Raw genomic sequence first — 13,398 nt, 5'->3', positions numbered from 1 at the left:
AAATGTCAGTACTACCATACTTGTTGAAATTTCAAGTGCTCTTAAAATGGACTTAAGAGCACTGCACCAACAATTAACACATCCTAAGACAAAATAAAAACTGGAAAAACTCATTATAAGTGAGGGGAATCACAAATCTTAAAGAAACTCTAAGAAATACACATTAGTAGAACACAACAAAACCCCTTCCCAAATTAAAAAACAACAACCCTGGAAATATGTTTCTCCTATCCTGAGTGACAGTAAAGGAATTAAAATTAAATGTTACTTAGAAACCATCAAGTGGAAAGATGACGCTCACCCTGCTGTGAATGAGGCTGGGTAGCATGCTACATTTGACTGCAGGCTAGAGCTCTTTTTTTTTTTTTTTTTTTTTTTTTTTTTTTAAGATTTCAAATACTATTTAAATGATGAAGAATGAAAGATATTTACAGTAGAGGTATTTAAATTTTAAGTCTTTCTCAGTTCCTTGTAAGTACAGATGTAGAAAAGCACACAACTAGAAAATGTCCCCTCTCGTGAGAAGTAAATCTCTTAGAAGATGGGAGCATCACACTCAATCCCCAGGGCCCTTTCTGACCGTGCAGCACCTGATTACACCCAAGCCCTGCAAGGGGAGGATACTTGGTATGACTTGATTAGGAACCAATAATTAGATTCCTTCTTATCTAACTTATAAAAATTCAATTTATATAGAATGTTTCAGGAACGTATCTATATTGAATGAGGTTCAATTTAGTTTTTTTCAAATTTGTGTGCTCTTTTTTATTAGTGACTTGTTCTCTCATTATATTTTCTATTCTTTTTCTCTTTAGATGACTATCTCATCTCTTTTTTGACTTGTTCTACTGCCTCCAGTTTTAGAAATGGTACTTCAGCTGATTCTCCTTTAGGGTAGCATCGTATCATAGAGTGGATTTTAATCTGAGTATGAACTCATCCTCACTGCACATTATTTTCCTGTTAGAAGTTCTGTGGGCCTTGGTCTGTAGAACGTTCTGCATTTGCTTCTTCATGGGCCTCAAGGACAACACTAGTTTGAGAACAGATTGTATCACATATGCCAAAATATAAGGCCCTATAGACTCATCCCTTAGGAAGAGCTGATTTATACTTAAATTTTTATAAAAATCTCTTATAGATGATGTCTCAATTACTTTATTTTGAACAAAATACTATTAAAGACACAGTAGCTTGAAACCAGATCAACCAATGCTTGTGTGGCATGCATATACAGGTTTTCTTCCCCAGTCAGTTAAAAAAGAAAGAAAACAAAATAAACAAGTTTAACAAAGCTTCGAGGAATGGCACATTCCTAGGAGTACAATTTTACCATCTGAAGGCTTGTATTTTAACAGTCTCTCAAAGGCTATTTATTTAATTTTTAAATTCATTTTTGAGAGAGGGAGACAGAGCGAGTCAGGGAAGGGCAGAGAGAGAGGGAGAGAGAGAGAATCCCAAGCAGGTTCCACACTGTCAACACAGAGCCCGATGTGGGGCTCGAACTCACAAACTGTGAGGATCATGACCTGAGCTGAAACCAAAAGTCAGACGCTTAACCAACTGAGCCACACAGGTGCCCCTTAAAGGCTATTTAAAAAAGCAACATGGTACTTTAAAACAATTAAGTTTTTTTTTCTTAAAGCTGGCTGTATGACTTTTCTACAAATGGGTTTTCAGGGCTTGGACAATTTCTCCAGTAACATAATCACATATGGATTAAAATACTGCTGAATCCCCAACAATTGAGGAAGAAATGATCTGGTATCTAAACTTAACCATGTACACAAAATATCACTTAAGCAATTCCCATTATCTTCATTCATTGAGCATACACACAATGGGCAATCAATCAATGCCTGAGGGTCCATCAAAACCGAAACCCAAAGCTCTCTGACTTTAATATTTCCACCAGACGCATCACCCTCCAACCCCCACCCCCATCAGATACTAGAACAGCTGCTCTTGAACAGTGAACTTAAAACTATTATGTGGGGCTATGTTGATCCAACAACACTTACTTATTAATTAGTATTGCATAGAGAAAACATAATTTAACAGATGTCCAATGAACCCACATTTCTAAGACAAGATGATTCATTTCTGCTTTATAACTGCAAAAGTGTCTCATACATAACGACAATTAATTACGAAGCACAACAGCTGAGATACTTAATGGATTAATGGATAATAAATGGCCAACCATATGACACTTTCTATTAAATTAGAGGCAGTGACATAAACATAAACATAAGGAGAATGCCCTCCTTTTTATTTTATTTACATTTTTTATAGGTCTCACACTACCCAAAGCGATTATATAAAATGTAGCATATTTACAGGTTTCCTAAATGTAAAATGGAAATAATATACAGGCTTCCTTTATCCTTTGGGAAAGAAGTAATACATTTTATGTTTGTAGACATACGAAGTGGCAGTTATTTATTTAAGAGATTAATAATTCAATATACATACCACACAATACAAAGTATTCATCATAACTAGCTGGAAATGACAATTTGATTTTTCATACAGGCAACAGTGTTGAAGTAAACTATATTTTAACACACAGTAAAATGAAACAATGACTAATTCTGTTAATGATACAGTAAATTAACAGCAATTATAGAGTTGGCTTAATGCCCACTCTCTCAGTGAGTGCTATATGACACACAAAAGAGACATTCTTTGAATGTGGTAGTGTTCACAAATACCACAAAAGTTTCTAAACTTTGCATGTATACCAGAGAGGGAAAGGTACTGGTTTCTCTACGTTTACACCATGAAATAAGAAAATACAGCATGTATAACACAGAAGTGTAACCAAAAAAATAATAAAAATTAAGAACGGTGGACGATTATGCAATGTTTACGTGCTGAGCACTGCTCTAAGTGATCTGCTTACTACATAACTTAATCTTCACAATCACCCCGTGAGGTAGATATGGTTATTATTCTCATTTATGGATAAAGAAACCGACACACAAGTTCAGAGGAATTCAAATGTGCACAGTTGAAGCAATTTCAATAGCAAATAGAGAAGTTATATAGGGGTGCCTGGGTGGTTCAGTCAGTTAAGCCTTCGACTCTCTGTTTCAGCTCATATCATGATCTTACAGTTCGTGAGATCAAGCCCTGTGTGGCGCTCTTCGTTGACAGTGCAAAGCTACTTGGGATTCTCTCTCTACGTCTCTTTGTCCCTCCCCCAGCTCGTGCACACACACACACACACTCTATCTCTCTCTCTCAAAATAAATACATAAAAAATGTTATGAGGAAGGAAATAAAAACAAACCAACACACACAGGGAAACAACCCACAGCCCCACAGAGTTTTTTGAAAACTACAGGAAAGGAAACGGGAAGAGAATAAAGAAATTTATATGATTTCTAGGTCTCAACAGTTGGAGGCAACAGAAAAGGTAACGATATAGGGATTTAGTAGCTTTTTCAAATCGAGTCTGGTAAAATGAGAATTCATATAAAGTTTAGCAAAGAGAAAAAAATGTTTAATGATATTCACTATTATTATCGTTCTTATGCCAAATGACCTGTCATTGCTAAGATTACTGAAGGCAAGAAAAATCAAGTCAGTTTAAAAAAAAAATAAACAAGTAATATTTTAATGACTTGAAAATCGTCACTTAAGATTTATCTAATCTCTGAATAATTAAAAAAATCTCAGCATGTAGAATATCCTAGTGAAGAATCTTTTTAAAAAAATATTTATTTTGAGAGAGAGAGAGAGAGAGAGAGAGAGGGAGAGGGAGAGAGAGAGTGCAAGCAGGGGAGGGGCAGAGAGAGAAGGATCTGAAGCAGGCTCTGTGCTGACAGCAGCAAGCCCTATGAAGGGCTGAAACTCACGAACTGTGAGATCATGACCTGAGCCAAAGTCGGACGCTCAACTTACTGAGCCACCCAGGTGCTGCTATCCTAGTAAAGAATCTTTAAACATCTGTGGAGAAGAGATATGATGAACTAATCTGATACTCATGATACTGTATACTATTGACAGATAGCTAACCAGGTAGTTTACTTAAAAAGTAAAATAAGGCTGAGGTCAGACTGACAGAATGAAGGAGTGGGTGTTGAATGCTAAAGGAGCTGGTCTGTTATTCTGTAGTTTTCGATCATAAGAGTGCAGTGATGAAAGGGGTATTTAGGAATTTATAACAGGGTTGTTATATAGCATTCCTTCTTAAACTAAACCCTCAAGCATGGAATGAATCCTTTATGGGTGATGACACTACGTATTCCTAAGTTCACAAAATGGCTTTTCTATGATCCATACAGTGGAAGCTTTTTTTTGTACATGTAAGAGCTGATCGAACCAAGAGATAAATGAATAGAGGTGAAACAAACAAAAATAGAAAGAGAGGGGAAATGGAGAAAAGATGGGCAATTCAAACCACAATATGAAGCAGGTGTGTAGGAAAGGAGGGACCAAATGCTGCAGGCAAAGAACAACCAGAAATGGCCAAAGAACCATTTCTGACTGTGGCCCTCACCCCTTGGAAAAGGTAAATGGTAAATATATAATAGAATAGTCCAAGGTAACCACTCTTACCTTGAGTGATTCTTTGGATTGAGGTATCCTTATACGGAAGGATATTTATTTCCCTCCTCATCACAAAAAAGAGGTACAAAGACTTTTACCTCATGCCAAGAACTACTGCTAATGTATCTTTTTGTCGTCCAGTAAAGTATTCAAGAATTACTAGTTAGTTTTGCTGAAGGAGTATTTGATATTCAAAGGGATTTTTAAAATTTTATTTTTATCTCATGATAACAACATGGGTTTGTTTTCCTTTTAAAATTTCCTTTTTCTATTATCCCAGGGAATTTCTTTCCTTCTTTTCCTCTCCCATTCTTCACTTGTCTACAATCTAATCTCTGCTACCATTCTGTGATTTTGAACATTATTTCTTTAGTCTCTATTTCCACCTTCTAGGTTATCTTGCTTCATTCACATCTCAGAGCTTCTGAAGCCTATTGTTCTGGGCTTACCTTTTTCCTTCCAGTATTCTCTGTAGGACTACTACCCTAAAAATACTCAGAGGCTAGTTTTCCCTAAGGCTTTGTGAAAATGCATCTGATAGAAACAAGGAGAAAGAAATGTCAAATAGGTATGATTCAAAATTGTGTGGAAAAAATACACTCCCATTCCCAATGATTTATTCCTGCTGCGTGAATCTCTTAACCCTAAAAAAAAAAAAAAAAAAAAAAAAAAAAATCTGAAGTAGTATCGTAAAAACTCTGAGCTGCTTTTTGCTTTTCCCTATAATCTGTAACATTCAATTTTGTGCGGTAGAAAATTGATTGCTGTGGTATAACAACAAATACTACCTTTTAAAAGCAAACAATGGCACCATACATGACTCTGTTTAAATAAATAGTGCCAACTTCATTTTACAAAACTGATAGCTGTACATATAGCTAAATAAAGATTTTAGAAATGAATTTTTGTTGACAAGCTGGCAATGAATATTTATTTATAAAGGGAACAAATTTATACAGAGTTCTTAAGAACAAGGATTTTATCTGATACTGATTTTTATCCACTATAGGGGAGAGTAGGATGTCAACGTATTTGTTCAGTAAACAGATGAACTGGAAAAATATAGAATATTTACATTTGAAAAGAGGCCATACATACCATAATTAAAAATGACAACCGGGGTGCCTGGGTGGCTCAGTCGGTTAAGTGTCAGACTTTGGCTCAGGTCATGACCTCACAGTTCATGAGCTGGAGCCCCCACATTGGGCTCTGTGCCGACAGTTTGGAGCCTGGAGCCTGCTTCAGGTTCTGTGTCTCCCACTCTCCCTGTCCCTCCTGTGCTCACACTCTGTCTCTCTGTCTCTCTCTCTCAAAAGTAAATAAACATTAAAAATTTTAAAAAGGGGTGCCTGGGTGGCTCAGTCGGTTAACCAAAGCGTCCAACTTCGGCTCAGGTCATGATCTCATGGTCCGTGAGTTTGAGCCCCGCATCAGGCTCTGGGCTGACAGCTCAGAGCCTGGAGCCTGTTTCAGATTCTGTGTCTCCCTCTTTCTCTGACCCTCCCCTGTTCATGCTCTCTGTCTCAAAAATAAATAAACGTTAAAAAAAATTTAAAAAAGAAAAAAAATGACAACCAACTGAAAACTTCTGATGTTCTAACAAGTTTACAGTGACATTGTGGGGGGGGGGCAGTAGGGGAGAATAACTGAACTATGTATAAAGTTTATAAAGGGATATGTGTTTTTTTGTTATTCAAATTTTGCTGTGGGGCAACTTCCAAAGTCTTGTAATTAATATTTTTGTCAGTAGAGATTATGAATCTCAAATATTGATTGCAGAGTTGGGATTAAGAATATTTCATAGATCCGTCAAAGTAGAAAACAGAGGGGTGTCTGGGTGGCTCAGTTGGTTGAGCGTCCAACTTTGACTCAGGTCATGATCTCATGGTTCATGATTCGAGCCCCACGTCGGGCCTTGTGCTGACAGCTCGGAGCCTGGAGCCTGCTTCAGATTCTGTGTCTCCCTCTCTCTCTGCCCCTCCCCTGCTCATGCTCTGCCTTTCTCTCAAAAGTAAATAAACAAAATGACTAACAAACTGCCTTTTTTCCCCCTCATAAGAATATTCACCTATTTTTATCCTGACAATATTAGAATAATACACTTTTCTTCAAAGACCTAACCTAGTCAGTTTTTCATTACTTTTGTCCTTTTTTTGGTCAGAATTATTTCGTGACATATAAAGGAAAAAGACATCAACCTCTTGTTTGAGGTAGGAACTAATGTAAGTGGTTATGCTGACCATTGCATTGACCAGTTTTAAGGTGTTCAAAGACATATGTATTCAGAGGCCCCAAAACTCTTAACATATAGATGGTGTGACCTTGGACGTCATAAAATATAAAAATTAGTAACATTCATTTCTCAGGTGTGTACTTAAAATGTGTATCACTACTTTATGGTCACATTATGGAATATTTTTGGTCTGGTTAGGAGTAACTGTATTCTTCACGGAGCATAAAAATTCATGAAAGATGTTAAGAATAGAAGATATATGAATAAACTGAACATTTTATCCAAATTTCTAATTATTAGTACATTTTCACAATCAAAGGAATTTTTTTTCTAAATGTTTATTTTTGAGAGAAAGACAGCAAGTGGGGGAGGTGCAGAGAGGGGGACAGAGGACCCAAAATAGGCTCTATGTCTCACAAACTGTGAGATCTTGACATGATCTGAAGTCGGACACTCAACTGACTGAGCCACCCAGGCCCCACCCCCCTACCCCTGTGAAAAATTTTTAATTCTTCAGTTTGATATTATAGTGGAGGAATAGCATTTTATTGAACACTGCTGATTGTTAAAAATACACATTTGCTGGGGTGCCTGGGTGGCTTGGTCGGTTAAGCGTCCGACTTCGGCTCAGGTCATGATCTCACGGTCCGTGAGTTCGAGCCCCGCGTCGGGCTCTGTGCTGACAGCTCAGAGCCTGGAGCCTGTTTCCGATTCTGTGTCTCCCTCTCTCTCTGCCCCTCCCCTGTTCACGCTCTGTCTCTCTCTGTCTCAAAAATAAATAAACGTTAAAAAAAAATACACATTTGCTTACTTTATACCTAGCTTAGTGGAGGAACAAATATACTATTGCTTACAGATACTGCTGATATAACATACTGTTGCTATAGTTATTAAGCTTTTCTTTCCTCTAACAGTAACTGAGGAAGATGAAATGGAGCTCCCCTTCAACAATTTGTCTCACGGATTTGGTTCATGGTGATAATGCACTTTGACTTAACTAATCTCACAAATGAAGTTTTATGTACTGTGTTAAGAAGATGTTTTGGAATATTTTTAAGAGCAGACTTAATGCTTTTGCCCTGATTTATATTTATTTATATATATGCACACATATACACACAATATTTATCACACATATAAATATTAAAATATATATTATATTCTAAAATGTAAGAATATAATAAGAATATAGTATATATAATATTCATAAATAAATGATGTACTCTAACACTTTTGCCTGCACTTGTTGCTTCACACAGTCGTTTGAGGAAAAGAAAAGTTGCTCATAAATCTTGGGTCTTGAGATGTGGTGGTGTAGCAATGTGTTGGCATTGACAGGATACAAAGGTCTCTGAACGCCCACCTACATTTCAGGTTTCAAAGCACGCATGCCAACATCAGCATCTTTTTTGGGGAGTAAAACGATACAAAGAAGTATACTTTTGAGAAAAATTAATCTGGTTACTTCTTTTTAATTTAACATTCTTATCTCTCATTAATAAGAATATCTTACAATTGCAAACGTGTCTTTCTACATGTGTGAGTCTGTGTGTATGTATACGCACGTGTGTTTTACAGGGAGTATAGGGTGTTGGCCAGACAATTCCCAGCAAGAGATGGTGTTCGTTTCTGATGAAGAGGGAAAGCTTCCACCTCAAAACACTGGTATTCTATACCTTGATAAACCTACATTGTCTTTTCTCCTTATTGACACTTATCATCTATTATGGACTAAACAGTATTTCCTTTAGGAAAATTTCCCCTGCTATTCCCAGTCTGTCTGATAATAGTATTCCAAAATGTTGGGTATGTACGTGTGTGTGCCTTTGTGAGGAAATACTTCCTAGCTCATTTAGTTTTACATTATTCCTTTCAAATTTTTTTTTTCAATGTTTATTTATTTTTGGGACAGAGAGAGACAGAGCATGAACGGGGGAGGGGCAGAGAGAGAGGGAGACACAGAATCGGAAACAGGCTCCAGGCTCTGAGCCGTCAGCCCAGAGCCTGACGCAGGGCTCGAACTCACGGACCGCGAGATCGTGACCTGGCTGAAGTCGGACGCTTAACCGACTGCGCCACCCAGGCGCCCCCCTTTCAAATTTTTATAAAACAATTCAAACCGACAAGGAAAATATTCACTAACTGTTAATGCTGAGATTTTTGCTATTATAAAAGTTTCAAATGAGACCCAAGTATACTGTTCTAGATGTGATGTTTCTCTAAATTCAAGTTCCATATATGTAATAGATTACTATGCTTAGGACATGCTTGGTAGAACGAGCTTGCTTTTTCCACACTTCAAGTTCTGCCATCCTACATCTTGATAACTTGATATTTTCTTTTACATATGGAAATGCTATCCATCTTTCATGGATAGTTTTTTTTACGAAGCATTTCCTTGCCATTTCCAATCATAGTACTCACTCCTTTTTCTAAATCTCTTACGTTTAAGCCTACCCTTGCGTGTGTATGTATATTTCTTTCTTCCTACCTAGACTGAAGGGTGTCTGAGGGTGAGGCATGTGGGAGATTCTTTGCAATAGCCATGATATCCAGTACTGCCACACATCTAAATGGGGCGTGGATATATATTTATTGAGTGGATAAATAAACAGCAATTCTCTATAAAAAGCCTTCAACTATCAAATGCTTGTTTCTCCTCAACCCCCAAACAGGAGCAGGAGTAAGTGGGGAAGAAGAGAAGTTTTCTCTGAATGTATTTACTGATTTTGTACTTGATTTGTATTTAAATTTTAATTTGATTTGGATATTTTAGGATATTTAATCTCAGGAGTATGCCTGACATGACTAGATGGTGTTTTTTGTTTTTTTTTTAATAGTGATTACAGTCAACTATTTTGGACAGTTACCAGTCCCCCTTGCAGGTCTGCCAAACTTGCTCAAATATAAGTCAACTCACCTGAGTGAGCACTTATACAAGTAAATACAACCTAGTAGCTGAGAATCTTTTTCCGAGAAGATGCATCCGTGAATATGCCATGAATTTTATTTCTTTCTTCTTTGTCCTTACCGTCAAAAATTTCAAAATAATCAAATCTAAAATAATAAACCAAGAAGGTATTTATTGATGCCTGAAGTCTAAACAGTCTACATTAGGTTCTAGGGAAGATACAAAAGTATAAATACTGGTCTGAGGAACATTCTGAGGAATGTTTGCTGCAAATTATAAAAAAAAAAAAGTTTGATTTAGAACAAAGAACACAAAGGATAAATTTTTATTTATTCAACAAATATTCATTGACTCTGTACTCCCTTCAAAGCACTGGGTGGAATTGAGAAGCATAAGGCTAATGGGTGGGAGACGAAGCCCAGATGCAGAAGTCAGGTCCTGACCCTCACATGCCCGACCATCTACCAGAGAGAGAAAAGGATCATAGAGAGAACTATGAAGAAATAAATGTCCTATGAGAGGACACAGGGCTCTAGGGTTCAGATAGAACAGACGATGTCTGGCTGGGAAGAATCCCAGGAAGTATCAGAGAAGAGGTAGGCACAAACTGAATTCTGAAGGATTGGGGTAACAAGGGTTTGATGATTATCTTTTTTTCCCTTTTATTTTCCTGAATTGCTCACCAAGAAGAAGAGAGTGAACTTCAAATATGTCTACATCAAAAATTCTTGCTGTGTCATGACATACTGATCTGCAGTTACTGACTTCATATACTCTCAGCTTCATAGCAATGATTGTGCACAAAAGCTTAGATCTTCAGAAAAAATACACAGGGATATTAATGCATCCTGCAAGAAATGTAAAGAACTGACATGAGAGAAATGTATGAGTAGACACTACCTCCTCGATTTCTCTTATCTCTTCATTCTCCTTGTCACTACTTTAGTTCAGGCATTCATCATTACTGGATGAAATTATTACAACAGTCTCCTTCACGACAGTATTTCTCTTTGGTCTCTTCTTTCCACCACCACGCACCATATTGCTTCAAGGGTGATCTGTCCAGCACGCAAATATGTTCACCTGTTTATTGCTTGCAGGATAAATCCTTTAAGGTGGCACATCTGCCTATCCTGGTCCTCCATGGACCACACTGCCCTGAAAAGGTCACACATGTGCAGTCTTCTGTGTGTGCTATTCGTTTTGTCAGAAAAACAGCTTCTTTTCACTGTGGGGGGAACTCTGCCATCTTTCAAGAGCTCGTTCTCCAACGTTCCCACTGGATTGTTACCTTTGGTGCCATTACTGGTATGTCTGTCCCCACCACTGGTCTGTAAGTTTCATGAGGGCTAAGGCTGGGTCTCGTTTATTCCAGGGAAGGTACTATCTCCTGGCTTTAACGTTTAATTCTCATAAAATCCTACCATTACAATCAATTCACGGATTTAGACATATCTAGTAAAAGAACATCACCAACAAAACAAAACAAAACAAAACAAAACAACGAAAGAAAACAAAAGCAACTAAAGAAAAGAAGGCTTATCCAAGCAATTATGTAGCAAATGAAGAAAGGGAATCACTCCTTGGAGTAGATAAAAGTGAATTGTAACAAATGGTAGAGTGAAGGCACAGTTTTCAATTCTATTCAATTCTATTAAATTTTATTTTTTTTGTTAACAAGGAGAATAATGTAGTTTTAAACAAATCTCTAGAAAGGATTATTAAACAGAAGATTTGTTAGTATTGAGAAAATGATGTGATGATCAATGGGATTAAGCATGGATATACCAAAAACAAACTGTGCCATGGGTCACTCTATTTCCTTCTCAACGTGGCTATTATAATTACAAATTAAGGGAATAAAGCAGACACATTTGAACTCCTGCATAGTTTATGATGAGGTCTTTTGAAAGTTGTTAAAAAAACTTATTAAGTCAAGGCATAAATTGAGGGTCATACGCAGATTCTCTTTGAATGCCAAGTGCTGTGCCAACCAGTTATATCTCTGAGGTGACCGCATCATTCTTTGTTCATACCCATTAACAGCTTCTTCCTATTCTGGTCAGGAATATATACAATCAAAACTCTTCAAAGTCTTCTTCCTTTATTATTGTCAATGGTACTGGCTCAGTGCCAAAATAAACACAGTAGCCTGGCAGTTATAAATTTGACTTCTATTTATGTAGGGAAGTATAATTTATGACCAATGAGACTGTCAACAGTAGAGTACAAAGGCAAACTGTGCTAAAAAGCCTCACTTTGACTTTATCCTTGTGGGCGAGAGGGAGAATTCCAGGCTGGATGATAACTTAGTTTGGTAGATGTGCAATAAGCTCGGTAGGTAAATTTTAGCAGATTTTGCTGAGTGACCAAATACATCAAGTAGGCACAAAAAAGCTCTTTAGTAGGGTAATGTGTGATTAGTCTATCTTTTTCAACATTTTATCAATGACTTAAATGAAATGGAGACACAGAAGACATGCTTATCCAAGCTGCAGGTAACCTATAAAGCTAGTTTACACACTGGTCAGATGAAGAACATCAAGATCTTACACAGGTCAAACTATAGATTAAAAGAAATAATACAAACTGTTCAGGAAAAGAGAATGACCTACATTTAGTCTCAAAGCATGTAATTTTCACAAGATGGAGGAGAGCAGGCTAACATGTAATGATATAGTGCTTTCTGAATGAAAACTATCAGAAAAAATGAAATATATATCAAAAAAAAATGAAGTACACCCATCACCAGTGCACAGCTTGGTGAGTTTATACAAAGTCAACTAGCTCGAGTAACAACCACCTAGAAGATACAGAATATTGCCAGAACCTCAGAAAATCTCACTTCTTTTTCTTCCCAGTCACAACCAACCATCTCCCCAAATGTAACCACTATTATGACTCCTACTTCTATACAACAGCTTTTCCTGTTTTGTAACTCACATAAATGGAATCATACAGTATATACTCTTGTGTCTTCCTTCAATATCATGTTTGTGAGATTCATATGTATTGGTCATTGTTCCGTTTATTTCACTAATATATGTTATTTTCCATTATACGAATACACCACAATTTATTAATCTATTCTACTAGACATGAAGTTCCCCCACCAGGAATCTTCTGTTTAAATAAAGCTTAAGAAGTAACAGTGCAATGTGACAAAGTGGAAGCAAAGACAAAGTTCACATATTTTCTTTGCCTATGTATTCCTTGGAAAACAAACACATGCACTGATTTGGCTTTCACGATTTGACTTTAAATTCTAAAGCTGTAAAAATGGCACAGAAAATTGAGTATGTTCATACTATATTACTGAAGGTAGATACCCACAGAAAAAGGTACTTGGTTCTTGGATTACACTATTTTCCTGCTTTGCAAAATTTAGCCCAGCTTTTTTGCAAAACTTAGCCTATGTACTTAGCATTACTTGAACCTATATTTAAAGATGCAAATTATTTGCTTATAACTTATGTCAACAGATTGCCTGCATAAAATATAGCCTAGATACTTTATGAAATCAAGAGTATAGTTATTTCAAACAAGATGAAAATAAAAACAAAATTTTTTCTTTAACAAAGATTAATTTCTTGACATTAAATGTCATGCTAATATCTGTGGCACATAATTTTAAGCATTTTAAGATAAACTGCATTATCTTTCACTGTTTTTTTAAAAAACTGTATTACTTTCTATC

General features: G+C 36.6%; 1 protein-coding gene across 6 annotated transcripts in view; it reads right to left on the bottom strand.

Moving 5' to 3' along the window:
* UBE2E2 (ubiquitin conjugating enzyme E2 E2) overlaps positions 1-13,398 on the bottom strand; it is a 372,155-nt gene that overhangs the window by 56,398 nt on the left and 302,359 nt on the right. The window lies entirely within an intron of this gene.

Source organism: Leopardus geoffroyi, chromosome C2 (genome assembly GCF_018350155.1).
Source record: "Leopardus geoffroyi isolate Oge1 chromosome C2, O.geoffroyi_Oge1_pat1.0, whole genome shotgun sequence".
Classification (NCBI taxonomy): Eukaryota; Metazoa; Chordata; class Mammalia; order Carnivora; family Felidae; genus Leopardus; species Leopardus geoffroyi.
This window is presented reverse-complemented; position numbering and strand designations above follow the sequence as displayed.